Genomic DNA, 27,672 nt, shown 5'->3' with positions numbered 1-27,672 from the left:
AGCACCCGGCTAACTTGGTACAGCAGGGACACAGAGCACTGAACCCTGATTGGCTACACGCTACCAAGCCAGTCAGGGTTTAGTGCTCTGCTGCTAATAGGAGAGCCGACGCCGGCCCGCTATGGTGACGTCACCGAACCGGAAGAAGAGGATCCGCGAGTTGCAGCCCGGACCATCACGTGACCGGACCGGAGATCTCCTTGGGGGGCCAAAAACGGACAGGTAAGTATATTAGGAAAGGGTTAACCTTGGTTAACCCTTTCCATTGCTAATTTATGGATTTTCCCTGGAATACCCCTTTAAGTTTACGCTTGAATGAACTGTTTTTGTAGTATATAACTGAACGAACAGGAAGCTCCCAACTTGTCTTGGAGTTTTAGGGAAATATCTTGGTGGAAAAAAAACAGCAATCAAGTAAATAGTTGTGAAACATTGAAAGGTTATCTTCATGTCAGACATTCATGGCATATCTAGAACTGAGGCCCTCTAGCACCATCTGGCCTTCCGTAACTATCATGGTAAATGGTAGAACTACAGAAATAGCGTAATAGAAAGTTGATTCTGATGCTATGTGATCTGCCAAATCAGGTAGATATTGCGCTGTGTAATAAAGACACAAATCAGCCAAGAAGCTGATGCATGACCGAGGGCTGCTGCTACACAGTAATGTCCACGCAGCCCTGCCTGTAATGATTATCGAGCTGTTTAACCCCTTAAGGATACATGCTTACGGCATGTGTCTGCTAGGGGGATTCAGAGAGGGGTCACGCCGTAACCCCACTCTAAATCCTGCCGCTCCCAGCTGCTACCAGCAGCCAAGGACTGCGGATATTAGCAGGGGTGGGAAGATTGCCACGCCCACTAATTAGTTAAAACGCATCATTGGTGGTGCAGTGAGAGTGATCAGGCTTCCCCTAATCCCCAATTTCATGGACAGCAGAATTCATCAGCGAATATCACTGAGTCTATTGGATGAGCGGAATCCTCTTAATGTCTTTGCACGTATTCCATAGTGGGAACATCTACTTACTAGAGATGGACTGAGCCATAAGAGCAGGCAATGAATGGCAAATTCAGTGGAAATGAGACCCCAACTGGCTGAAACTATAGACACGTTTTTAGGGAGTAAGAGAGCTACATTTTTAGAAATTGAGTAAAAAATTAGTGTCTACTTAAAGCTATGTTCACACAATGTCAAAAAAAAGAGAAAAGACGTCCGTTATTGCAGCAATTTAATGCATTGAAGTCAAAGGGATGATGGATGTCCAATGCACACAGTGTATAAAATAATGGGCGTTATCTGCACGGACATCAAAATGATGATCATGTCAATTATTTACGGATGTCTATTGCAAACAGCGGATGTAATTTTTTTTGTTGTTGACACAGATTTTTTTTTTCACATCCTTTCAACAGTTTTACTATTAAATTCAATGGACTTTTCAATTAAAGACAACCAAAGGGCAATTAGTCTACCTAAACTAGAAAAATGTAACAACAGCAATGACAGGCAGCCAGACAGCTAAATGATGTCTTTCATTTTAGATTCAAAACTGAGCTGAAAAAATGTTGTGTGTACATACCCTCTCACTAAGCAACTGCTAAAATACTAAATGCAAAGTCTAGGATTATAAACAGAGAAGCTCCTGCACTAGTTAAAGACATGCAAGTCGTCTCATAACATACATCTCTGCCAATTACCCTAAGAGACCTCACACTTCACTTGATCATGCAGTCATCTATTTTAAGATGCTGCCATCAAAGGCCACATATGCAACCTTTATGCAGACCATATTGGTGTTATTGTTCATATAAAAACTATACGCTGTAGACCATATTGTATAAATCCAGAACCCATAAAGCAAGTCTATGCATTCCGTAAATAATGATTGTTTCGTATTTTACAATCTAGAATAGTGCAGCATTAGGTAAACATCTGCAGCATATGAAAAGTGCTCCCATAGTAACAAGAGAAATATTTCCTTACTATCTCTTCCACAATGAATATTCAAATACAGACCAAAACCAACTAGATAACACGAACCCGTGTCACAGTCTGCAGGCTATTATAAAAAAAATTAAAGAGTAATAAACACCTACCAACAGGCAACATGCATGCTTGTTTGTCATATATCAATATTACAACTATAGCTAAAGGGGTTCTGAACCTTTATACAAGCCGGGCTTCTCAGATATGCTCCATGCATATTGTATTTGAATGCTAATCACAGAACTATTTTTTGTTTATTTACTGTCTTTAAAGGGGCCAGCTCCTAAGCTGGCCATAAATGTAAGATAGCTGTCACCCAAATACTTCTTCAACCGACAGCTACTGTATGTCTCCCAATTTATTCTGAAGGGGGAGATAAGTGGCCTGTGTAAAAGTGACAGGGATCAGCTGACAAGAGGGAAAACATCTGGTTGTCGGCTGATTGCATCTTTTATGCGGTGTTAAAATTTATCGATTTCGGGCACACATCTCCCTGTGTAAACAGGGGATATGTGGCCGATAGCAATATATTTAAATGGCCACACAACTAATCTCGCCTTGTAAAGGCACTGCATACGAGTGGCTGCACTCGGCTGAAAATCTTTTAACGTAATAGACCTCAATGGTCCTATTTCACAGCCCAATATGGGGCCGTGTACTAACGCAAACAAGTGCGCAAAAATCAATGCTTGTTTGCAGTGCCTCTACATGGCACAATTAACCTGTTTACATAGACGGATGTGTTTTTGATACCTATAAATTTTGCCAGTGTTTTCCTGTTCGTCTGTTGATCGTTGACAGTTTTACTTGGGCCGATTAATGTTTCTAGGAACACTTGTTGCCGATAATCAGCTCACTTAAAAGGGCCCTAATAGCCAAGATGGAAAATTAAAGGCAACCAATCAGCACATTGCTTTGTTTTTTTACATAAACAGACCAGCGCGGGAATGCCGGTGCAGTGGTTCTTTTTTTGAACGGCGCCGGTCTATTCCTGAGCACTGGTCTGGCATGAAGCCCGTCGCCCCTCTGTGACGTGGTTCCATTGATTTTAATGGAGCCATGTCACAGAGGGGAGAGGGTTTTGTCACACTGGGGGCCAACAGGCCCGCCCGCAATGCTTCATGCCAGGCCAGTGCTTGTGAACAGACCGACCCGACCAGTCATGTAAAAAACTCAAAGCGATATACCTAGTAGCATGATGCGGGTGTGGAGGCTGTCGATCGTTTCCTCCGGCAGGCAGGTCAACCCCCTGAATATAGGAGGTTCATTTCTGAAGCACTTAGGTTCATCCTTACTAACAACTGCTTTACATGTAACAATCAGTGGTACACCCAGGAGATTGGGACGGCCATGCGGACACCAGTATCATGCACTTATGCTAATTTGTTCCTAGGCTATTTTGAAGCTGATGTGGTGTTCTCCATGGCCAACCCCTACATCAAACATATAAAGGCATTTTACAGATACGTGGATAATATTTTCATTGTCTGGGAGGGAACGGAGGAGGAGTTTGATAATTTTGTCCACTATCTGAACAGAGAAAACAGGATGAATATGTTTTTTACCAGTGTTTTTGGAGGCAAAAGGTTAGAATTCCTCGATGTGCTGGTGGAGATAGAGGAGCTCACCATCTCCACTTCTGTTTTTAGGAAACCTAACTCTTGCAACACGCTGCTTCATTACCATAGCTCACACCCGACCCACACCAGAGACGCGATTCCCTACAGCCAGAATCTGAGGCTCAAAAAGGTGAATAGTGAGGATACAGGGTTTGAGCAACAGGCAGAAGAGCTTAAAGCAAGATTACTAGAGAGAGCATACCCAGAGAGAATAGTGGAAAAAGCCAGGGAGAGAGCTCGTAATATGAACAGAAAGGAGCTACTGTATAATACACGTAGTAAACACCACACCAGACCAGATCGCTTCTCCTTCGTGTTCGGTAATTCTCCTATGAATGAATTGATCAACCAAGTCATTAAGAAACATTGGAGAATTATAGAACAGGATGACGATCTCAGGGATAAAGCAATAAACAAACCCATCATTGCACTACGCAAAAATAGAACCCTAGCTGACGCCATTAAACCTGTCCCCATTAAAGTCAGAAATGAAACCTGGCTCAGTGCATCAACCCCCAAAGGTAACAAGAAATGTGGCAACTGTAACTATTGTCCCCAGATGCTAAATGTATCGGTCATATGTCTAAACGGTGTCGACTGTCATATTAAGAGTTTGATCACCTGCAAAACCACCTTTGTCATATATGCCATTATCTGTGAATGCGGAAGATTTTATATTGGCAAGACTAAAAGAGCTCTATAAGTGCGTTATAAAGAACATTGTTACTCCGTACGTACAGGAAAAGGGGTACCAAGACTCATAGAGCATGTTAAGCATGAACATCAGAGTAATACTAAATGCCTGAAATACTGTGGACTAGAGAGGGTTAACCAACCCGAGGGTGGGGGAGACCGACATCGAGTTCTGCTCCAGAAAGAAACCCTCTGGATTTCCAGATTTTTTGCACTCGGTCCACTGGGTATGAATGAGCGCAATGAATTTGCACCATTCATTTAATGTTTTTATCTGTTTGCACTTTCTTGCACTATTATGTATTTAAGCACACCTCCCACGGAGCTCTGCGTCATCCTCAGACCGGAAGAAGCGTAATTGAACGTGAAACAATTGTAGTCTATCAGTGAAGATGGGCCTGCTCCTCACTCCCCCCTCCCTGCACGATTGAAGTGAACCCCGAATAAAGCTACTAGAAGACGCATACTATCGGTGAGTGCCCGCTTCTTTCTTTCTCACCTCATTCACATTATGTTCCTGTTTTAAGAGGAGCACCCCGGTGTTGTCCGAGTAGCGCTAGCTGCCTGTCAGAAGTCCGAGTTCCCAGGTGTGGGAGATTGCTTGGGTGGTGCCGTCCACCTCTCTCCAAATAACATTTGCTTTAACACATTAATTTAATGTAAATGGGCGGTTTAATGTATTTATTAAGGAATTTTTTTTAACTTGAACCAATATCTATAAAAATAGATTTTTAACCTTTGCAAATCTTTGATATTCTCACTGACAGTGCTTCACTACCACACAAGTAAACTTGCAGTTACCACTAAGTCAGTAAATGTCAATGGTCACACAAAAACATGTGTTCCTATTGTAGCGATACGGACAGTGGAGAATTATTCAGATGAAATATTGTGAAAAACAATTCAGTAATGGAGAACATGTCAGTAGAGCATGATATGTAAATCTAGCAAAATGAATGACTGTGGATAACAGGATATCTAATCCCATGGGAAGGAGCTGGTCTAATCAGGCATTTACACAGGGCAGCTAAATGAGCTGTTTGACCACAATGTATATAAGGTTTCCTCTCCCCTCCCAGGAGTTGATTCAGCAGGATTATTCTGGGGGCTGAAGAGGAGATGTAGCCAAGGACAACAGACGTACCATTCCTGGACTGTCACTGCTAGACAGGGATACTTTACAGTATATCTTTATCTTCCTGTCTGGACTCCAATCTCAAGTGGGATGAGTACCACAAATTGTAAATACAGTATATACAGGCAAAACAAATCATTTACACTTAGGGCTCGTTCCCACTGAGCAAAAGCAGCTGAATTTCTGCGCTGAATCAGCGCTGAAATTTCAGCCGTTAAAATAGGTGCAGAGCTAATTTCCATTGTGTTGAATGGAAATTCTGCTCTGCAGTTCACACAGTGGAATTTCCGCACTGAACTAATCCGCTTTCCGCCAGAAGAATGAACATGTTCATTCTTCCGCTAGCGGAAGCCTATACAAATCAATGGGGCTGTGATTTTCAGTTTCAGCGCGGAATACGCGCGTATTCAGCGCGGAATACAAGCGGAAATTACTCGCTGAATCAGCGCGGAAATGGGGAAAAGGGGGGGGGGGAGGAGGATTCTAGTATATGTTCTGGTATAGTCTAGTTTACTCACCAAATACTCGCTGAATTTCAGCGCTAAATGCATGCGGATTCAGCGCGGATTCCTCGAGTATTCCGCGCTGAATTTGTCAAGAGCTGATTACGAGCTGAACACTTTCCTAGCAGAATACGCAGGGATTCTGCTTACATTCTGCTTATATTCTGCTCGGAATTCAGCGTCAGTTGGTTTCAGGCTGAAATATTTCCTTGCGTAATCAGCTCCTTTTGCTCTGTGTGAACGTAGCCTTAAGCTTTGCAATGGACTTAAATCTAAATCTATACATATATACTGTGTATTTATATTAGCCATAGTCTATGGCATGGATGTATCCCATGTACAGTATGTATAACACTGCATATAGAAGTGTAAGTTTGAGACCTTTGTTTCAATTTTATAATAGAAGGAGTCATGGTAAATTCCATGTTCTAATCCAAACCATCCTTACTCTTAGCAGGAGTACGTTGAGTTTTCCGTTTATATTAGAAAACTGTTCATAATGCTTTTTCATTTAAAGTCTTATGGACATAATAGGGGAGGGGGTCACAGCTTGGCATCACCCACAATGAAAAAAAAACCCGATGCATTTGTGGGCATCCGTTTTGGGCTATGTTCACACTTTGTAAAACTACGGCCGTAGTTTTGCGGTGTTTGACATAGCTTTATGTTGAATGGGATCCCGGCCGGAGCGTTCACACATCGTATACGCTCCAGCCGGGAGCCCATGCGGCGCCGGAACAAAACTGACATGTCAGTTTCAGTGAATTCCGGCCGCAGAAAGACCTGCCAGTGCACACAGTGAAGCAAGCGGCTCCGGCCGCTCGCTTTACTGTGGGCTATGGGAAGCTCTGATGCGGGCGCGCGCTTAAGTACCGGCCGCGATGATCCGGGCACAGACTGACCGGCCAGGGTCACCGGACGGCCAGTCTGATACGCCGTGTGAACATAGCCCTGATCCGTTTTTTTACGGACACTAAAACGCAGCTGACACTACTTTTGTATCCGTTAAAAAAAACGGATCCGTTTTGATCCATTTTTTTTTTTTAAATGGAAGTCAATGGAAAAACGGATCAAAACGGATGCACACAATTGTGTCCCTTTTTTTCATCCGTTTTTTTGCAAAAAACGAATGAAAAAAATGGATTGCAAAAACGCAGTGTGAACCTAGCCTTATTTGGGGGTTTCTGTAGCAGTTTTGAGGCAAGCACCTGTGTGGTTACAGAAGGCAGTAGTCTCATTCTTTTCTTTATAATTTACAGATTTGGATCACCTCCCATCTTTGGTGTATAGCCAACAAGTTTTACAATGTCAATATGTGACAATTACACGAACATATTGCAAACTGTTTAATGAGTTATTAACTTTTATTAACCATTTTATTCAATGCTGTACAGACAGCACTGAGAAGATAGGTGAATTCGACCCAAAACATCTTCTTCCAGTTACAAATGTGGACACCTGCATTTAGCCTGTATTAGGCTGGGTTCACACTACGTATATGTCAGTCAGTATATTTCAGTCAGTATTGCAACCAAAACCAGGAGGGGATTAAAAACACAGAAAGGCTCTGTTCACACAATGGTGAAATTGAGTGGATGGCCGCCATTTAATGGCAAATATTTGCTGTTATTTTAGAACAACGGCTGTTATATTGAAATAATGGCCGTTATTTACTGTTCTATGGCAGCCATCCACTCAATTTCAACATTATGTGAACAGATCCTTTCTGTGTTTTTAATCCACTCCTGGTTTTGGTTGCAATACTGACTGAAATATACTGACTGAAATATACGTAGTGTGAACATAGTTATGCTGCGTTTACACGGAACAATTATCGCTCGAATTTTTGCAATAACGATCGCATTAATCGTTCCGTGTAAACACACCAAACGAAGCAACGAGCGAAAAATCGTTCATTTTGATCTTTTAACATGTTCTCAAATCGTCGTTCATCGTTCGCTAAAAATTAGCAGATCACTTCATGTAAACAGTCTTTCAAAGATTCACCCTATGTAAAAGATGGGCTTAAACGATCTTTAAAATGATTGCAATAACAATTTTTCTTACGAATTTTCTAACGATTTATTCATCTAAACGCTGATCGTTATAAAAACCAAATCGTTGCTTCAAAATCGTAAAACGATCAATTGGGCGAATTATCGCTTCGTGTAAATGCAGCATTAGTTGCAACCACTATGGTCTCATTATTTAACAATCTCTAACACATACCAGACAGTTGTATGAAGCATTACTGCTGGTAAGACAAGTGGACTACACATGAAGCCCTCTTGAATTCTACTTGCATTTACCTCTGAAGAGCATGGTAACCCTGTGCTCTTTCAATTGCATAAATAACCTGCTTCTTCAAATTGTATCAACAACAAACGCAGGCATGCCAAGCAAGGGAGGGAGTGTTGGGAGCCTCAGGAACGCCCAGGATCGTGACGTATGGGACCTACGTGTCGACCCCAGATGGCGGACCGGGGCTGTAAGATGATCCTGGCTGAAACCGGAAATAAGCCACTTTCGGTACCAGCGGGACCAGCGAAAGTCAGGTAAGGGACTTGAATTCGCTATCAATGTATATTATGCATCTATTTACCTTTTTATGGGGGGAGGGAATGGGAAAAAACCTTTCGCCGCACTACCCCTTTAAGCCCATCTCACACACTAGGATGAATATGTGAAAGACTGTTTAGACGAAGCGATCTGCGAACGACCAATGAGGATTTGAGAACATGTTGGAAGATCACAATGAATGATTTCTCGTTCGTCGCTTGATCGTTCACTGTTACATAAGCAAATTATCGCTCAAGTGCAATTGTTATCGCAAAAATTTGAACGATATTCGCTTCGTGTAAACGCACCATTAGCAACAACTATTTACTGAGTGGTAGTGATTTCAAAATGGATCCTGTATTGCATATTCCCTTATTTTTTCAGGCTGCATCAATTCCCACAAAATCAGCTGCTTGCTGCTAATATCAAAAGCATGACCACTAGGTTGGCGCACTGCCTACGGTGAGACCACCCCTTTAATATTAATATTAGGCTATGTTCACATGACGTTTTCAGCCCCACGTCAGGTAACACATCGGGAATCAACTGTTTCGGGAATCTGTTCATTTGGCCAACATATACTTCTTTTGTGCAGGACTCAAAAGCGCGGTCTTCCACGCTTTTGAGTCCTGCACAAAAAAAAGCATCCGTTGGGCAGATGGACAGAACATAGTCACATAATGACTCTGTCCTGTCCATTGAAGTCAATGGGGCCATCGGCTGCACGCCAGGCTGCACATCCGAATCCTTTTTTTATTGATTCCCTACGTGTAGTCTGATGTGTGGCTGAAAACGTGGTGTGAACATAGCCTTACTTATATAGCTCCAAAGTTGAAAACATTTTCATTTTAGCTGACTGACAATTGCAATGATTGTTGTAATAAACAACATCACATATAAGATATTAGGGGGCCAATGACCCCATAACTAAATAGTATTGAATCCTTTTCATCAATCTTTCTAGAGAAATAACATCAATAAGACTAACAAAGGTTATCAACAGCATTACCCAAACCCTGTAAAATAAAGCCGGGGTGGCAGTGGTATTATCCATGGCATTTACCTAGAGATATTTAACTAATTTATAGCTGTATTAACACTGGATTTTGCTCAGACCCGAAATGCATCATGTTAGCGGTTACTATGACAACCCCAATCACTACTGATTCTCCCAGCAAGATAAGCGCAGGTTGGCACAAATGTTCTGCATAATGGCCTTGAAAGCAATATTCATCTTATTTGAAGCATGTTAACTGTCTTTTAGTCTTCTATAATGGAAAACAGCTGGGGTCTGCAATATAAAATGCTTGGGTTCTGTTTCTTGACAACACAGAATTTATCGGCTGGGTCTGGTCACAGCGCTGACAGTCAAGGGCTGAGGTTTGGCTGCTATATATAGAGCCGCAGCCACCATATCAAGTTTTCCACATTCAAAATAATAAGATTTTGCTCCACATTATCCTACATCAGATTTCATTACCTGGCGAGACAGACCAAGCCAAGCCAACTCAAGTCTTTAACAAATGTTTAGAAATAACCTTTTCTACATCTGTACTGATGTATTTCCTTACTTTTCAGTGATGTGTTCGGTGCCATAGTTTAGGTCCCAAGCCTGCATCAACTTATGGGGCTATATTCCCATTATCGGAGTTCCAGTCATTGCTGTGATATATGCTGTGGCACCCCCGTAGACTCTAACGGACCCATTGTAACCTGCTAATGACTACGCTATCTATGCTATTTCAGAGCTAATGCAGATTTCAGCTAACACTGGTTCACCAACTTAAAGGAGAAGTCCAGCAAAAACTTTTATTAAAGTATTTTTATTAAGTATTATTTCCCTCCAAAAGTTATACAAATGCCCAATATACTTATTACGGGAAATGCTTATAAAGTGCTTTTTCCCCTGCACTTACTACTGCATCAAGGCTTCACTTCCTGGATAAAATGGTGATGTCATGACCCGACTCCCAGAGCTGTGCGGGCTGTGGCTGCTGGAGAGGATGATGGCAGGGGGACACTGAGGGACACAGGACACTGGAGGGACACTGAGCATCCCTCTGCCATCATCCTCTCCAGCAGCCACAGCCAGCACAGCTCTGGGAGTCGGGTCATGACATCACCATTTTATCCAGGAAGTGAAGCCTTAAAGCGTAACTGTCATTTCATTTTTTTTTAAAACATTAAATATCAACAGTTCAAGCGATTTTAAGAAACTCTGTAATAGGTTTTATAAACCAAAAGAGTTTCCTTCTGGACTGAAAAAGCAATCTCCCAGCCTCCCCCCTCACTTCAGAAGAAGCAGTATTTCTGTCTCCATTATGTGGCTATGGAGAGGGGAGGGGCTGTTAGGAGTGACTGAGCACAGAGCAGTCTTGCAAAGCACAACACCCTGCAATCTTCTCTCAGTAAGTTCATAGATAAGCACTGACCTTTCTGACCCCAGAATCCTGCGGTTTAGGTGCCCAGAGAGTCTACAAACAGCTGACCTTCATGTCACCTCTTCCTGCTCCCTCATCTCCCTCGGCCCCTCCCCCCTCCATAAGGATAGAATAGAGAGAGCAGAGCCCGTCTTCACTGGCTTCTCTGTAATGAAGACGTGTTTGCCCGATAATGCACAGATAAGAAGTCAGGGAGGGAGGCTGGGAAATTGCTTCTTGAGTACAGAAGGAGGCTTTTTTGGCTGATAAAACCTATTACAGAGTTTCTTAAAATCGCTTATACTACTGATTTCTGCAATAAAAAAAAATATGACAGTTACGCTTTAATGCAGTAGTAAGTTTATAAGCATTTCCCGTAATAAGTGTATATTGGTGATTTGTATAACTTTTGAGGGGGGCAATACAATACTTTAATAAAAAATTCGCCGGACTTCTCCTTTAATTTGTAGTAAATCTGGTGTGTGAGGGGGGCCAAACCTCCTTTACGCCAAGCCCTGCCCTCTTGCTTAAAAGTGGCAAGGGCATTCACATTTTTGCATGAACATGGTGCTTGCACAAAAAAATAGATTTTTTTTTGTTACTCCACACCAAACACAAACTTTCATAAATTTCCATCACAGAGCTTCCTTTTGGTTTTGGTGCAGAAACACTGGAAATTTTCTGTAAAATCTCCTAAATATTTAGCAACTGATAGAATGGTTGACAGGGAGACACCATTATCAGATACATTTGTAACAGAGAATTGTAACAGATCTTTGTCATGCTTGCTGCCCATAAAGCGTGATGTTACACTTTACTGTGGACATATTGTCACCTCTTGAAATTAGGTCACCAATGTATTCAACAAGAAATTAATGAGCTTTGAGAAATCATCTTAGCAAAAGCCTGCTGTCCTTTAACTATTACTCAATACCAAAGAAAGCAGATGTCATCCGACTACCACATGCACATACTGTATGCAGTGCAAACACTGAAAAATAATAGACAATCTACACGTACTATGTCAGACCAATGTCCGACAGCAGCAGGGGGTGTTGTGAGCTTCACTGTGAAATGGAGCTATAGGAATTATAAGCAATGCAGATACATTTCCACTTTAATTCATCCAATTTGACCTCGGTAAAGGCCATTAACTATTAATTTCTTGTACAAAGAGGGAACCAGTAATCTATCCATCATATAGGGCACTGGAGTATATTTACTAATATTAAGATTTTTTTTTCATATTTTATATAGGAGGATCATTTTAACAGAAGCCTGATTGTGTTCTCCATGCATATTCCAGTAAGAAATAGTTGAAAATAGTTCCAAGTATCTTACATTATACACTCAATAAGCTATTAAGATTGTGTTGTAAGTAGCAACATGATGCTTGAGGTATTGATTCTCAGGAGATAAAACTCTGCTTAGATATCTATCCTCTTTTTTGTCATTTATCTTTATTAAATGTTTGGATAAAACTTCGCATTCTTGTTGATGTATTGGTGGATACTTTGTAAAGCAAAAAAATAGATCATCTATATGCCAGCCCTGTGCTGTATCCATATTTTCCAGGGAGCCTTAGGGCTGCATCCAACACTTCTGCAGCCACCGGCAATCAAATGCGGCACGCTGGTGTTCAGACTGACCAGAGCATGCTCGATATTCACTAATCTCTAGTGCCGGCCATTCACACTACTTCCTGTAATTGTCTAATATTACTTGGGAAACTGAGAAGAGGTGTCATTATGCACATATGATAACACAGCCTAACAGGTATTCACCGGAGAAATATGCAAAGGGATTGTTCAGTCCAGTATAAATACATACACACATGGTACTGATAGCTAATGGATTCTTTCCTGATATGACAGGTGTAGGGTGAACTGCTGCAGGAAGACTGGAGTATAACAGCTGACAAAGCCATGACAGATAAAAACCAGGCCTACAATTGCATGAATATTAGGGATATGTTTTTGTTATAGGAAACATAACTAAAATGGCATGCTTGGCTAATAAAGCAAATTCTGGATGGATGCCAATATGCCCCAGTGTATTGGGAGGTTAAAGTGTGTATTACAGTTTACCAAGGCGTAAACAGAAGCATCATCTTTATTCTGTCCCATGATAATCACTGTACGCCGCAGAGCACTCCGAAGGATCATAACAAGACTCCGAACTCAATGGCAGACAAGTTTTTAATTGCATGAAGTATGAATGTCTATCATCAGGAAGCAGGGGATTTGTCCGCCCAGAGCATGCCTCGTGTAATGCCTGGAACAACAGCTCTTTGCGGCTTCTTTTTAGAAGTAAACAAGGAATTTGTCATAGTGATGTGATGCACTTAGTAATGAAATACAACACCAGCCTATCTATCCACTCCCATTCCGCCCCTCCACGTATGGTGATTACATGGTCATATTATGCATTAATGTCTATGAAAGTTCTTCTTTCAGAACCATGACTACTACAGTATCTTGCACTTGTGGCACAGCTATTAAAGTATCTTCTCTGTGTAAAATGCATGATACAAGGGTGCAGGCCAAGTTGACTTTATAGTTCACCTTTACTTCATGGTATGACCTATGGCCCAACACAGAATGAACTATAACCCAACACAAATAAAAGCATGGTGCAATGGTGCAAATACTTTACAGCTCTATCAAAGCTTTGCTTAGTAGAGATTTAAAGGGAACCTGTCACGCTGAATAAGCAATCTTGTCTGTCATCAGCATGTTATAGAGCAGGAGAAGCTAGGCAGATAGATTGTTCATTATGTGGGGAAACAGTCAGCATAACTTGAATTGTATTAATTTAAAACTCTGCTTTTTCTAGACTCAAGAGTCCAGAGGGCGGTCCTCATTAGTGATTAACTAACCCAATCAAATAGTGTGGGCGTAATTAATGGGCTGTGAGCCAGCATGATACATACACTACATATTTACATACACATTTCATGTAGCTGGCACCCTGCATAGGCTTGGTTTATATGCAGTCATAATACTAAGCAACTCCCCCCTCCCCCCATGATAGTAGGCGTGTGAGTAGCTGTTCATCAGTATTTTTCACCTGCGTAACCTGCAGCAGTAAATAGTGAGTACAGCCTATTTTCAGTGAGGTAACATAACAGTTTTCCTTTAAAGCGTAACTGTCATGTTTTTTTTATTGCAGAAATCAGTAGTATAAGCGATTTTAAGAAACTCTGTAATAGGTTTCATCAGCCAAAAAAAGCCTCCTTCTGTACTCAAGAAGCAATCTCCCAGCCTCCCCCCCCCTCCCGACTTCTTATCTGTGCATTATCAGGCAAACACGTCTTCATTACAGAGAAGCCAGTGAAGACGGGTTCTGCTCTCTCCATTCTATCCTTATGGAGGGGGGAGGGGGGAGGGAGATGAGGGAGTAGAAAGAGGTGACATGAAGGTCAGCTGTTTGTAGACTCTCTGGCCACCTAAAATGCAGGATTCTGGGGTCAGAAAGGTCAGTGCTTATCTATGAACTTACTGAGAGAAGATTGCAGGGTGTTGTGCTTTGCAAGACTGCTCCGTGCTCAGTCACTCCTAACAGCCCCTCCCCTCTCCATAGCCACATAATGGAGACAGAAATCCTGCTTCATCTGATGTGAGGGGGGAGGCTGGGATTGCTTTTTCAGTACAGAAGGAAACTCTTTTGGTTTATAAAACCTATTACAGAGTTTCTTAAAATCGCTTGTACTGTTGATATTTAATGTTTTCAAAAAAATGACCCTGAAATGACAGTTACGCTTTAAGTATGTCCTTTCATTATCCTACCTTTTTCGCAGAAAATCCACAAATCTATATCAATGCTGTATCAACCATTTGTTTTAGCTAATATGCATAAATTATTCTTCTAAATCACCCATACAATAAGGTGACTTTGTCTATAAAGTGAGAACAGAGCTGAGATTGACTTCATATTTGACGGAAAATTGTTACATCTTCCCATAACTTGATTTCAGTGTATGTCCTGTGTATGGGGGAAGGGGGCGCAGATTTCCTGGGTGAAATTGAGTCAGCCACATTTTATTTTACAAATGGATAGGGGTAATAATGGGTATCTAGCTACCACTGTCAGCCATATTACAGTATATCCCACGGGACTGATTTACTGTCAGTTGGTCCCTCCAGTGGTCCATCACTTCTAGAAGAAAGTAATAATTGCTTTCAAAACATCATACAACCCGTAAGTCTGGAGAGTCCAATTGACTTTGGATAAAACATATTGCTCTGTGTGAAAACTGAGAAACTGTAATATCCAGTAAGTGTATTCTCAATGTACTAAAACCAGATTGTTCTGCTTATGAGCATAGGATTCAGGGATCATTGTAAAGACCCTGTTCATTCTGAGTAATGAAGGAATTTTCAGATGTCGCCACTCTTATTCCATATGATCTGTACTTGTGACTTATTTTTTTACGCTGCCCTTCATCCTACAACATTCTCTGAACTTACATTCTGCAAAGGAGATATCAATGTATATTGTATGAGTCAGATGGTAGGCGCAAAAGAAAAGACAACTGATTTTTTACTTCTATTTTTATCTTGTATCAAATCCTTCAAGCCATGTGGTCTGTTTCTTGAATAGTAAGTAAGGTTTATTATTATTATTATTATTATTATTATTATTATTATTATTATTATTATTATTATTATCATCATCATCATCATTACCATTATTGCTATTGTGATTACTATTATATGCAGCAACATGCAGAGAAAACATTAAATGACATGAAATTGAGGAGCAAAAATAAGAAGATGCCAATAATAGGTGAATGTCAGATTATTCATGTACATGCCATATGGATCCAAAGGCAAATGTTCAAGATCTGCATGGAGTAATGTGTAAAGCATGAATACAGATATACTCTGCATGTATCCATGGGCCAAACAGCCATATGGCAGCTTTACAGCCACCACATGAATGAGCCTGCAAGAAACGATGACTAAATGACGACTTTCAAAAGACAAGGTGACAAAGCCACCACAACAAACCTATTGCATGTTAAGAAATAACTGTTTGTTATACAGTAAATCACACAGAGATCACAAGTGAACACTGGCTTGGTGCATAGAGATTACATGTAGCTACAGTATGACACCTTTATGAAACATAATACAAGAGTCTGAATCCTTAGGCCCATTCCACACATTAGGACTATACATACAGTATGTGAATGGCAATATGTGAATCGCAATGCAACACCATTGACTTGTATCAGTGTTAGAATCTCACAACCCGGCAGCATGTGGTTTCTGGTCACGTGACCAGAAATTACTGTGTAGTACTCATCTAAAGGGGTTGTCTGTCAATGAAACCTATTTTCAGATGTCTAACAAACATATACTGGTAAATAAGATCACTATGTAGGTGGGGTTGTAGCTAGATTGTCATGTGCACAGGAACAGGAAGTCCATTATAGGATGTACACCAGACAGGATGTTGGACTGAAGAAAACAGAGCAGGCAGCTGGTATTAAGCACAGAAGGAAAGCACAAAAGACCACAAAAGGGTAGTGAAATAACCTTATTCATATAGTGATTCCTCACTGTACAGTGGCCTAAGGTTACAATATCCTGGAATATCCAACCAATCAGTTTTGCCATTTCCCTGGCTGCCTAGTGGCACTGCTCTGCATTACAGTATGGTACTACCAGTCCTACATGGCCCTTTACCAGTGCCAGGACTAGCCGCACCTTAGGACACCAGGTGTTGCTTTTTTATTTACTGTGCATACTGTACAGACCCCTAAGAAGGTCCTCTCTTCTTCTTACAAAGTGATTTTAAGCTTCTAGAAACTATTTTTGTCGTTTACATGTAAGGACTTATAACTGTATTAGTCATCTGCTTATTATTCTTCAATCTTTTTTTTTTTTATTCTGAGTGACATTTTGGGGGCTTTAGCAACAATGACTCATTTTTCAAAGTTGTGGTCTCAAGATACAATATGTTAAACTTACAATGGTCATCCTGGAACCAATTATTATTGTACCTTGCGGGATGAGTGCACATGTTCATGTTCATGTACATGTTTATTAAACAGGTGAAATTACGTAAGTTTCATTGTTAGACAACCCCTTTAAGAACATATGTAGGACACCTGAGACACTTATGTAATTTGTCTTTTAGAAGTAGCAATGAACGGTTGTGGCTTCCCGGGGTGGCCATATATATTACACTAAATTCAATTAAAGTTTTTCAGCTGACCAACAACACACCATCATAGTCTGAAATGTAGTCAGATTTGCTGTTAGTAGTTGCCTGTGTAGTTGTGAGAGTTTAGGTGCCCATACATCTTACATAGCTGTCAGCCATTTACCCTATACATATAAATGTACACAAGCCAATATATCTCCCTGAAAACAAAATGATCAGGCAGTTATAAGCCAACATGCTTCATCCTTTTCTCCACCAATACTGTTAGAGAAGAGTCGTGAGGGTTCCATATACATTAGACAGCCAGGCGATCCTGCTGAGTGAGGTTGGCTGACTATTAGTGTTTATGAGGGCTCTTGCTTTTGTGTGACATAAGCGATTGATGAGCAATCATTCATTGAGAATTTGTTCCACTAACAACCTACTTCTATGTATTAGTCCTGCAAAATGCTCCCCCTGATAAAATAGCTTGTAACTAGAATGGAAACAATGTGGAACCTTTAGCTCCAGGATTAAAACGTATACTTTATTTCATCTTCAAACTAAAATGGTAGTTTAATGTGGCTAAAACAAATAAGCCAATGTATTTCAGACTCTTCTGTTCTTTGCCATGGGACTCCATGACTAATGATAGTATTATCTGAAATATGGCCTTTCAACATATACAGTAGTGTTCCCATACCATGCATATTGAAATGAGCATAGTATGATTTCAGCTACTCCCCATTCTACATTATGATATCAAACATAACAATGTACTGTGATATGGGACTGTTCCCTCCTGCACCATTCCCTAGTGACCTCATTACTATACCACAACAGAACACCATGCAATGCTGTGTAACCTAGTGCTGCATTGTAACATCCAAACTAATACACTGAAGGTCTTTTCTTATTATTTGCATCTCTGCTATCTCATTGCTCATTTCAGACATATGCCTGTCTCTATGTGTCCACTGAATCCAAGGACATTAGGATGATATCCTCATCTATCATGAATCATCAATGATGTAACCCCCAGCAGAAGGCTCTTTTCTACATATCAGTATATTGAGTTCTCTTTATATGGTTAAAGGGGTTGGCCACTTTATAGTAAAATAGTTTAGTATACAGTATTAGTAATTATACTCACTTTATATACTGACAGCAGCTCCCTGTGTACCTCATAGAGCTAATATCAGACTCCCCTCATCCAGGCTGTGCTGTCCTGCTCTGTGGTGAGTCTGTCCATAAGATGGCCAACATGGAGGAGCATGTGACCATGCCTTGTCCTCAGTGTCCACCATAGGCATATACAGGCTCAGTGGTGGACACTGGGGGGTGGGGCATGGTGACATGCTCCTCTATGTCAGCCATCTTATGGACAGACTCACCACAGAGCCTGGCAGTACAGACTGGAGGAGTGGAATCTGACTTTAGCTCTAAGAGGTACACAGGGAGCTGTTGTCAGTAAGTGAAGTGAGTACACTTTCTAATACTGTACACTGAACAATTTTACTATAAAGTGGCCAACCCCTTTAGTACACGGAGAAGCTGCTTGACTATGTGCCCAATTTTTCTATAAAAATATAAAAAATGCACGTTTGTGTGCCCTAACCTTGCAAATGTAAGGAAAAATGTTTAACTCAAAATGACTGACAGTCAGAATATTTGACCACCATTTAATATAGAGTAGCTTTACAATTATCCTTGAAGTCGCCAGTGTTTTAGACTTCACCACAAAATCAAAGGTATATAATCCATCAGAAATCCAGCAAAAGGGCAGTTTAAGACCAAACGGAAGTATACATGTATACAAGTATACAGTATACAATTATGCGGCAACTTTAATGTATCGCATGACAACGTCCCAGAGAGATCAAAGCTGCTATAAATGGAAGAAAAGCAGAGAGCACTTTGCAGTGACACTTTCAGAAGCCGCTAAACAGCATTTTTTATTGATGGTATCCAGCCTGTCACACCACAGACAGGTTTGTTTTACACAAAATCCATACATCCTAGTACTTAGTAATCTTTCAGCGGCAGAAATGTTTGCATCAATTTGTGCAAAACATTCAGCAAGTTAACAAAATTAAGTAGAAAAATGTTGTAAGACTGTGAAATCAAAGGAAGTACAATATTCTGACAAGGCAGAAAGCCTTTTCAATGTTAATAAAATTAGGCATTAGTAGCATGTGTTTTTTTTCTTACGTCTATTGTTGAAAGATTTTAACCGAAAGGCAAAAAGGAAATATAAAACACTAGACTTGCAGTGCTTTTTACTTGCGGCACTTCTCACTCACATTTTTTAGGCCAGCGGCAGTTTTTCCCAAAGTGCAGCATTAGCATTGTGTAGTTATAGCCCTTTTGGTCCATCCAATTTGTAGTATTTTTCTCCCATAGACCTTAAAGTGAATCTGTCAGCTGGAATTAAGGCTGCATACTGCTAACACTGTTAGATAACTGCTAGGGCAACAAAGCATATTGTACCTTTCATATATCCAGTTGTGCTTGCAGAATGTAGAAAAATGCTTTTTATTTATGCTGAAGTTGGGAATGCCTTTTCACTCCCCCATTGATCCCTATTCCTGCTTGATTGACAGACACTTTGAATCAGGAAATTCTATGTTACACAAGCATAGGTACCACGTGTCTCCTTGCCCTAACAGCTATGTAATTGTGTCAGCACTTTGTATTGTAGCTCACAGATTTACTTTTTTTCATAAATTGTTTATTTATAAGATTTTTCCATACAAAATAAAGTACAGCAATTTAAAACAGTGAAAGGCAGAAATAGGGAACAATAACAGATGTAACATATCCATGGCACAAATAGGGTCCCTTTCAACCCATCAACAGATATCAAACATATTAGTTTGCTTAAGATTTACATGTTAGCTAAGTGGCAAGTCGCCGTAAGAACGTAAACAAGATTAGTTTAGCTCACAGATTTACTTTAAGGGTAGCTTTACACGTACCGGATCCATGTAGTGTGAAGGTCTATGGGTTACATATCTGCAGCGGAGTTTTCATTCCACTGCGGATATATAACCCGGCCCCTTTAACCCCCGCCACCTGTAGCCCCGGCCCGAAGCATACATTACCTGCTCAGCGCCGCGGCTGCTGTGAAGCTCCCGTATCTCCTTGCTCCCCATCAGCCAATCAGTGCTGGCGTGCACTGATTGGCTGATGGGGAGCGAGGGAAGCCGGGAGCCTCACACACAGCCGCAGCGCCGAGCAGGTAACGTATGCTTCGGGCCAGGGCTGCAGGCGGCGGGGGTTAAAGGGGCCAGCTTACAAATCCACAGTGGAATCTGCTGCGGATCCAGTACGTGTGAAGGCACCCTAACAGTACGTTCACACATTCCATTTAGAAGCAGATTTCACAGTGCAATTTTCTCACAGTGAAAACGGCTGTGGTTCTGATTAGCAACAAAGTCCATGGTGGATTTTCATAGTCCATAGTGGTGTAAAAGTGAATATATAGTGCTGCTGTTATGTAAAAAATAATAAGGAAGCCATTCTTACCTGCACATACTCCCCAAGTGCCCTCCTGCAGCATCTCTGGGTCCTCTGCTCACTGACAGCCTGCTCAGCCAATCAGCTAGAGCTCTCCTATCTCAGCCAGTGGTTGGCTAAGTGGGCTCCCACTTAGCAAGGGACCCTGAGATGCCGCAGGAGGGCAGCAGGGAAGCACGGAAAGGTAAGCATGGCTTCTTTACTATTTTAACATAACAGCAGTACTATATATTCACTTTTACACTGCTATGGACAATGAAAATCCACTGAGATAATGGAATGTCATAAACTTTAATGCTAATCAGAATTGCAGCGACTTTTATTGCATAACTTGCAGCGTAAAATCTGCTGAAATACACTATGGGGGACATTTATTAAGTACAGCGTTTTTTACGCCGGACTTATAAATATCCCCGCATCTCCGGTGCTACGGAGATTTATGTAGAGGCGGACTGCCTCTACATAAATCCCGTGCGCGTCGGTGTGCACAGCCGAAAACCTACGCCACCTGAAAGGTGGAGTAGGTTTTCGGCGTATCTTTTAGTGTTAAAAATTATAAATCGCGCGGACTCTGAGTCCGCGCCCCCCGTACTCGGGGGAAAGGGGCGATTTGCGAATATTTTATACGCAAATGGCCGTTTTGCGAATAAAATATTTTTTTGCAAAACAGTACGCAGTTTTGCCTTGATACGTGTCCCCCTATGTGTAAATGTACACTAATAGGTTATTTTCCTGCCTAGTAAATGGTTGTTGTAGTTTTTCTGGCAATTTTTTCAATGAAAAAAAAACAAAAAAAAATGAAAACAGATGAATTAAAACACACAATTTAGGAATGAAAGCAGCAAAAACTGTATAATAAAGCAAAAACAAACAAACTTATTTGTGGCTTATTCAAGATAGAAAAAATGCCATTAAAAATATATCTGAAAAGAAAAACTTTTGATTTTTTCTTTTTTTTTTTTTAACAAAACACTGTGGCCAGGTGGCATTAAAGTGTCACTGTCATCATAGAAATCTTTTGACATGCCATAGAAACATGTCAAAAGTTTTGATTGGCCTGGGTCTGAGTGTTCAGACCCGTACTGATCGTCAGAGCGAGCGGGGAGAGGACTGTACTGCAGCGTGCCCTCTCCCGCTCTGTCTCAGCATAATCAGTTGGGCTCTATAGACTTCCATTATGAGCCCAACTGATCACTTGACACAGAACCAGAAGAGGATAGTGCTTAGCATGGTCTTCTCTTGGCTCGTTCTCATAATGGGTCAGGTTCTGAACACTGGACCGATCAAAACTTTTGACATGTCTCTATGATAAGTCAAAAGTTTTTTTATGGTGACAGTGACCCTTTGAAGTCTATAATAAAATACTAGGAATTTGCTGGAAAATGTCTTAAAATAAAATATATGAAGAAGGCCTTACTGTGGCTAAGCTCCTGATCGGATTTGTGACGCAGCTTTTTATTACATAAAGGTAATACGGAGATGTTGGAATCCTTCTCTGGCTGCAGCTCTCATACAACTTGCACCAGCAATATGCTGAGCTGGCAGAACCATAATTATCAGCCAACTGGACATAACAGGGAGTGAGCACAGTTCCCTGCACTAAGCTCTGCGCGACACAAACAGAAACACTGCACCAAAACAATCCAGCTGTATTCCAACCAGAGAAAAGAGTCCGGCTCAGCATATACACAACGTGTACATCCAAAGTCACACCATGTCAAGTCCTATTGCTTACAGCCGCACTACCTACTGAACGCAAATGCATTGTGAAAAGTTTACATTACACCCACCTGCTTGCTGAAAGGAAGTTACAGCGCTGCAACTGGATATGTTAGAGTCTGAATGCCAAAAGTATTAAACGTCACATATTTGTTTAAATGCCAGCAATGCTTGAAACGTAGAACTGGGAATTGGTCCCTGAGCTATTAGTTTTTCTCTCCAGAGCTACAAAGTAACCTTATTTAGTAAATGCCGAATAATCACAGAGGCTAGATGATGAATACCATGAAAGTACTGATGTGTTTTTTTTTTTTTTTTACTTCTCTAAACTCAACATATCCTGAAAAATATGTTGTGAGATTATTAGCTTGTCCAACACACTACCTAAGTTTTTACACTGGAGAAGAATTACAAAAAATGTGTAATTCTTTCACAGTATAGGCTTAGATTGACAGTCTTCCAATGTACCAGATGTATCAAAGTCTTGGTCAATTAATAAATGTGACGTATCTGTAAACTGTCTAGCTTACATCCACATTTAGGTGGCATATTGTACTTCAAACCCAAATTGTACGCATTTTGTGACACATTGAGGCCTTAAAGGGGTACTCCGGAGACTGACACTAATATATATATTTTTTTGATAATACGTTGGTTTAATAAGGTTATATTACTTTGAAATATAACTTTAAAAAAAAAAAAGGTCAAGATTTATTTGTTAACATATGTCCATTACCAAGCCACAGTAAGGGGCGTTGTGGCCCCTCTGTTGCCACCACCATTTCTGTCAGAAACTGCAGGACTATGATCCCTGCAGTTCCCGAATGCCTGCTCTGTTATAGCGCATACAAAGCAGGGTTTATTTCCCATGTTCTGTATATCCTTATATAAAGTGCTCAAAGTGGGGAGGCTGCCCGACACGGGTAATAGCATTCCCCACTCACAGTACAGAGGCTGTCGGCATTGGGGTCGACACAGGGGCAACCTTCTCCCCCATGTACTGTATACAAAAATATACAATACATGAAAACAAACCCTGCTCTGTATAGGATTATAGCTCTGCAGCTCCCAAGGCAAAGGTGGTGGCCGCAGGTGTCTAATACCTGGTATGGTAAGTATGTTCACTAATAAAAGACTATACATTTTTTGTTATAAAGTTATATGACAAAGTAATATAACTTTATTAAACTAATGCATTGAAAACTAATTTTTAATCTCTGGAGTACCCCATTAGCCTCTTGGTGAGGACATGCCCCTTTTTTTCAGTCACATGCGCCAGTTTTTTAATGCAAATTCTGTCAAATTTTTGGCACATTTGCAACAGTAAATCTGGCCCAGTGTCTGGACACTCGGTAACTGTTATGTATCAAAGCCTTACAAGTACTCTGATAGCATGCCACCATTTTGTGTAAAATCGGTTTCAAGAGAAATTTCAATTCTTAACTAATCTGAAGAAAAGGTAAGGATGGCTAGCGTTGTATAAATGTTTGGACTAATATCCCCCCTTCCTTCCAACTTATCTACTAAAACCAGTTTATGCTGATATACATAACTCCAGATACTAATAGTACTATAGAGTTTAATTTAATCTGTAGAAAGTAGGGGTGTTATGGCTGTCCTTTTTAGCATGCTCTTGGACTCTCCACTTACCTATATGGATACCCACCTCCTGGGATTGTGGGTTTACCAGAACTCTGCTACCAAAGGGATCTATTGGCGCTGCTGGGCCTTCATTACATTTCCAGCCTGATGACTGGCTGTTGTGTGACAGCTGTCTAATGTGCATTGCCAACCTTATAACCAGTCTATTTTAGATGGATCAGATGTTAAGAATTTACACTTAGAGCAGATGTCTCATAGTGACAACCGCTGCTCCTGTTCTGGTGGAATCAAGTGGTCCTTGCATGTGAATTAATATGATTACCATGTAATACTACAATTCCCCTGCAGCTGCCATGTGAGGAGAAATGCCAAATGTCCAGACATAAGCATCAATATAGCAGCCATGGGTAAGGGTATTTGCATATACCTAAAATATGTTAGCATGTTAAGAAAAATTCTAATAAAGATTGAATTTTGAGATTCCAGAGAACACATTTCTTTTGTGTGTTCTTTTCTTGCAAGGGTTGCACTTGATATAAGGAATCTATATGGACTGGTTGGTGCTAGGGGCCTTCTCATTCTTGCCATATACTGTGGATGGCTCATCAGTCTCTTTTGCCTTGAAAACCTATTTAATAGAAGGGTTCGTAAATACAAATGAGACCTTCTTCCTCATTTGATACTTGCCTGGCCACTAAAGAGATTTGCATGGAGCCTCTTATCTTTGGCGCTCAACCTTCATTCTTTGCATGGCCACGGCATTGAATTCAGCATACTGTATGTGCACTGTGGTATATGAAGTGTGCAAACTTCTCAACTGATGTTACCATTTGTGCTGCACCATATGAGCATCACAATTCCACATTTCCTTTTTGTACATATACAAATTCTCTGGCTAAGCATATGTTGTATTGTGTAAACTTATCAATAAACAAAAGAAGATTATTGGAAGAAATAAAAAACATTCAATAAAAATAATTTCTAGATGGAAGACAAAAATGTTTTAACCTCAGGGGTTGCTGGCCTTAGCCACATATCATATCCAGACCAAAGGGTTAAAAGTACATTGCTGGAATATTCATGTCCTCTGACACGTGTAGAGACACGCACATCAACCCCAGCTATCATTTTATGTTGGAAGATCAAATATAAAGGGAATGAGTCATGAACGTCACTGACACACTTAATGTGGAGATGTAACTGTACGAACACTTTACAGCCATGTGTCATAAAAGCAATGGGGGATTACAATGTTTACTTGTGTGACAGTACTGTGCAAAGGCCTGGCTGTCAGGAAAATCTGCCTGACAGCGGGAGACGAGCTCACACAAGCAAACACACATCTGCTGTGCACACACCATGAATATACATAGACAGATAGATAGACCCTGTATACACATAGCAAAAATCTAATCCAGGATCAACTGGACCAAATAGGATGGAAAATAGGATTATCTATCGGACGGTCATAGGAAGATCATTGTAAGAGTAGAGAACCAGCATGAAGAAAGCCCAAATCACATCCGGAGCTTCCTATTGCCTTTAACATACATGTGTAGTCCTAGGAGACTTCTATTACTACCCAGGGAATATGGCAGACAACATGGCCACTACTGTAGCAACTCCAGCATGAGCTATTTTTTAATAGCTACAGATATGTAGCTACAGATCACCACTCATTCCTTGTGGATTACCAGATTTTCTAGATTTTATGGTGGAGGGAGAATTCTGGCCTGGTCTTCTCAAAGAGGTGGTCTTCTTGGAGAGATTTCAGTGTAACTAGATAATATATCCTTATAAGACAGCAACACATTTATCACTAAAGAGGTGCTAAAGAAAGAAATATTACTCCCTTGTTCAATCCTTCGCCATTCCAGCATGAATACTCTGGTGGTCCTCCACTGGCCTTTGCTTACCTTTCTGGAGTCATAGGCCCAGATTTATCAAAGGGTGTAACATTTAGACTGGTGCAAACTGCCCACAGCAACCAATCACTGCTCAGCTTTCAGCTCTGGTAAAATGAAAGCTGAGCTGTGATTGGTTGCTGCGAGCAGTTTGCACCAGTCTAAGGGTGCGTTCACACGTACAGGATCTGCAGCAGATCTGCAGCATATTTGATGGTCCAGAATTGATTTGCTTTGAATCTGCAGCTTCAAATCTGCGCCATCAAATCTGCTGCAGATCCTGTATGTGTGAACGCACACTAAATGTTACACCCTTTGATAAATCTCCCCCATAGTGTGCTGAGGCAGCCCATGACAGTGCAGGCAATCAGTGACCTCAGCTGTAATGTTAGCATGTACCACACATGAGTAAGGAGGTCAGTGACTGGCTGCAGGGGTCACATGCTGGCACTGTACATTAGAGCTCATATGGCACATGACTGATGAAGCCAGCCAGAAAAACAGACACCATCCACGACCACTGGAGCATCAGGGCTGGGGTGGTGCAGATACCACAGGTTAGAAATATTTGTCATCTTACAATTCCTGCATTTCATTTCACCAATTCTTAGACAGCCCCTTTAAGACTACAGTGCAATTCAGCAATATATTTGGGCAGCCATTAGTTTTCCAGCCACGCCTCTAGGATAAATCTTTTTTTTTTTTACATCTGTCATACATGTCACATAATAAAAATAAAAGTTATATGACATTGAGAATTTTCACGTGTCACTTGCCGCCATTTTCAGTCTGCTATCCTTCGTGTATCTACTTCCATCTCAGGCTGGAGCCATATTATATTCTGACATCAGCTTCTACGGCCTGGGCATCAAATACTTCTCAAGCACAACTAAGACCCTGGGCAGGGTGACATGTACCTTATACGCTGTGCGGTGCGAGAAGTGCGTATATATATATATATATATATATATATATATATATAGATATATACACACACCCTATATATATGATGCAAGGCCACAGCAAATGGAATGACATAGCACAAAATCATGACATCATCTATGTTATCAGAGAAATAGTGTATTATACCACAAAGAGCTGCCTAGTCATGCCTATACAGTATAGAGAGATGATACATATGGCCCATATACCTGCAATGTATTCTAGGATACAGATAACAGCTGTGACTAAAGTGTCAGCACTGGGCTCCTGCACATATACCAGACTATATACATATATACATAGAGAGGATAGTGCACACAGGAGCCCAGTGACAGGATGCCCCCTCCCCCAGCACCCTGCCCGAGGAAGCGGTGACACCCAGCCAGGCAGCCGGCAGAGCAGGGACAGGGAGCGGCTGACACATGGAAATCCCTGCTGCTCACAGCAAGTCCAGGCCTGGCACAGCACCGCCCCGCTCCTGGCTGCCACATCTGCTCCCCAGCAGCTGCCCCCGGGGCCTGGGCACCCGCCTAGCCTGGCACTTACCTCCTAGCAGATGTCTGCAGGGTGACAGCTCTGAGGGCACAGGCAGAAGCCGAGCCGTGCAGCCTATGGATGTGCTGAGAGTGAGGAGGAAGGAGGAGGGTCCGCCGCTGTGTGTCACCGAGCAGCTCAGGGGGAGGAGAGCGGGAGGGACCAGGAAACTTGTCAACTTTCCTCCTCACCTCAGCCGGCAGCACAGCCAGGCTCCCCGCCGCTCCTCATAGGGCAACAGCCAGGGTAATGGAGACCCACACACAGCAAGCCATAGCTGAGGTCTCCTGTATAGACTAGAAGAGGGATTCCCGACCTGTGCATGCTGGGAACTGTAGTTTTACGGGATCACTGCTGTACAAGATCAATGCAGAAGCTAG

At 41.3% G+C, this 27,672-nt stretch overlaps 1 protein-coding gene across 8 annotated transcripts in view; it reads right to left on the bottom strand.

Annotated features, from left to right (window-relative positions):
* MBNL2 (muscleblind like splicing regulator 2) overlaps positions 1–27,425 on the bottom strand; it is a 139,102-nt gene extending 111,677 nt beyond the window's left edge. For 3 of the 8 annotated variants that reach the window (XM_069970686.1, XM_069970688.1, XM_069970689.1), the window contains exon 1: positions 27,305–27,422. The gene's annotated coding sequence lies outside the window, so the exon portion shown is untranslated. Of the gene's footprint in view, positions 1–27,304 lie in introns of all 8 variants that reach the window. The other 5 variants (XM_069970681.1, XM_069970685.1, XM_069970684.1 and 2 more) reach the window with 3 other exon arrangements.
* Between the last annotated feature and the right edge of the window lie 247 nt (positions 27,426–27,672).

Source organism: Dendropsophus ebraccatus, chromosome 5 (genome assembly GCF_027789765.1).
Source record: "Dendropsophus ebraccatus isolate aDenEbr1 chromosome 5, aDenEbr1.pat, whole genome shotgun sequence".
Lineage (NCBI taxonomy): Eukaryota > Metazoa > Chordata > Amphibia > Anura > Hylidae > Dendropsophus > Dendropsophus ebraccatus.
This window is presented reverse-complemented; position numbering and strand designations above follow the sequence as displayed.